Here is a 2,935-nt window from a genome sequence, read left to right on the forward strand (position 1 = left end):
ATCCTAGTAATAATTCCCTGTCTTAGGTCAGTTAGGATCACCACCATTTTTAGAATGTGAAATGTCAGAATAATGGTAGAGAGAATGATTTATTTCAGCTTTTATGTCTTTCATCACATTCCCAGTGGGTCAGAAGTTTACATACACTCAATTAGTATTTGGTAGCATTGCCTTCAATTTTTTTACTTGGGTCAAACGTTTCGAGTAGCCTTCCACAAGCTTCCCACAATAAGTTGGGTGAATTTTGGCCCATTCCTCCTGACAGAGCTGGTGTAACTGAGTCAGGTTTTTAGGCCTCCTTGCTCGCACACGCTTTTTCAGTTCTGCCCACACATTTTCTATAGGATTGAGGTCAGGGCTTTGTGATGGCCACTCCAATACCTTGACTTTGTTGTCCTTAAGCCATTTTGCCACAACTTTGGAAGTATTCTTGGGGTCATTGTCCATTTGGAAGTCCCATTTGTGACCAAGCTTTAACTTCCTGACTGATGTCTTGAGATGTTGCTTCAATATATCCACATAATTTTCCTTCCTCATAATGCCATCTATTTTGTGAAGTGCACCAGTCCCTCCTGCAGCAAAGCACCCCCACAGCATGATGCTGCCACCCCCGTGCTTCACGGTTGGGATGGTGTTCTTCGGCTTGCAAGCAACCCCCTTTTTCCTCCAAACATAACGATGGTCATTATGGCCAAACAGTTCTATTTTTGATTCACCAGACCAGAGGACATTTCTCAAAAAAGTACGATCTTTGTCCCTATGTGCAGTTGCAAACCGTTGTTTGGCTTTTTTATGGCGGTTTTGGAGCAGAGGCTTCTTCCTTGTTGAGCGGCCTTTCAGGTTATGTCGATATAGGACACGTTTTACTGTGGACATAGATACTTTTGTACCTGTTTCCTCCAGCATCTTCACAAGGTCCTTTGCTGTTGTTCTGGGATTTATTTGCACTTTTCGCACCAAAGTACATTCATCTCTAGGAGACAGAACGCGTCTCCTTCCTGAGCGGTATGACGGCTGCGTGGTCCCATGGTGTTTATACTTGCCTACTATTGTTTGTACAGATGAACGTGGTACCTTCAGGCATTTGGAAATTGCTCCCAAGGTCTACAAATTATTTTCTGAGGTCTTGGCTGATTTATTTTTATTTGCCCATGATGTCAAGCAAAGAGGCACTGAGTTTGTGTAAACATTTGTTGGAAAAATTACTTGTGTCATGCACAAAGTAGATGTCCTAACCGACTTGCCAAAACTATAGTTTGTTAACAAGAAATTTGTGGAGTGGTTGAAAAACAAGTTTTAATGACTCCAACCTAAGTGTATGTAAACTTCCGACTTCAACTGTAAATGTTTTGTCATACCCATGGTATACGGTCTGATATACCATGGCTGTCAGCCAATCAGCATTCAGGGCTCTAACCACACAGTTTATATATATATATATATATATATATATATATATATATATATATATATATATATAAATCATTTAGTATATGTTATGAATAGGACTATGATTCAATCATAACTGATCTGTTTGCATGTTTTTTCATGGTGTGCATAAGTGTCTTTCTTTCCTCTCCTTTCTCTTGGAGTGTGAGGTGGCTTAGTGATCTACATTTCATTTATTCAGGTCAAGTGAAATTGGTATTTAATATCCCATTCCCATATCTCTAACTAATTTAAATCTATGAATGTTTACCATGAGATTCAGATAAGCCTCAAGTAGGCCTATGTATAACTGGGTCCCTCTTTACATTAGGTAAGTAGAGTGTAATTGCAGAGAGTAGATAGCCTACACATTGTTACATAGCAGCCTTCTTATAACAGTTGTACCTGTCTGTGCAATTACACATTCAACCTGACAACCAACTGACATAGGTCACTTGCTCTGTGTTTTCCCCATATAAAGTCCCATTCACGTATGAGGGGGAATTATGTGACGCGTCAAGCTTCTTATGATAGGGAAACTGGAAAAGTGGTGCCCTGGGCCACAGCCTTCTGAATGAGACCTAATGTTATGGTAAGGAGGCGGAAAAGCTTTCCTGTTGGGGTAGGTATGATCAATATACATAATCAATATGTAGAGAAATGGTGCAGTAAAAGAGGTGTACAGGGGTCTGTATCAATCAATGAAGAGGTGGGGGTTAGGCGAAAATCACCAATTAATCGTTTAAGCAGGATTTGACTATGTGTGTGTGGTCAAGAGGTCATGTTGTCCAGTTGTCTGTGGATGTGTCCCAAGCAGTACCCTATTCCCTATATAGTGCACTACTTTTGGCCAGAGGGCTATGGGGGATAGGGGGCCATTTGGGACGCATCATATGATCATTTTATTTAGGTGTCACAACAACAGATCATGTCACTGTTCTAGCAGAGGCATCCAGGCTCGGCCATTGCACTCTGGCTGTGCTGACCCCTGCAAACTCCCCAAAGGTGGGAATCTTGACTGCACAAGTTGTGTTAGTGAGAGACTGCGTCACGCTCTCCCCTGAGGTACAAAAAGAAAGGATGCAGAATCATGGTCAAATCAATGCCCTATGAGAATTTTTTTCAATTTTGTTATTTTAGGTAATATTGACTAATTACTCTCTTGATCAATCAGTGTGTCATACCCATAGACTTCCAGTCATTGCACTAACGTTAGTTAGCATTGGCTCACAAAACTACCTCAAACTTCCTTCATACTGGACGCAGAGACATACAAATGGTATCGACAAGTTCATCTGACTCCCTTTAAAATCCCTTTAACATTTTCAGATTTAAATGTACGCCATTGATTTTGCTGTGTGACCTTTAACTGGGCATGGTTTGCTGTTGTCACTGTCACTGATTGGCCACTTCATGCTTCCTGCTTATAATTTTGTAGAATAGAATAGAATAGAATTACTTAATTATTCCCTGAAGAAACTTCAGTCTGTACAATCAATGTTTACAT

The 2,935-nt window shown here is 40.5% G+C and overlaps 1 pseudogene; it reads left to right on the forward strand.

Annotated features, from left to right (window-relative positions):
- Positions 1-2,359: 2,359 nt before the first annotated feature.
- LOC121570785 lies at positions 2,360-2,491 on the forward strand (annotated as a pseudogene).
- The last annotated feature ends 444 nt before the right edge of the window (positions 2,492-2,935 follow it).

The sequence above is a fragment of the Coregonus clupeaformis genome, chromosome 7, assembly GCF_020615455.1.
Source record: "Coregonus clupeaformis isolate EN_2021a chromosome 7, ASM2061545v1, whole genome shotgun sequence".
NCBI lineage: Eukaryota > Metazoa > Chordata > Actinopteri > Salmoniformes > Salmonidae > Coregonus > Coregonus clupeaformis.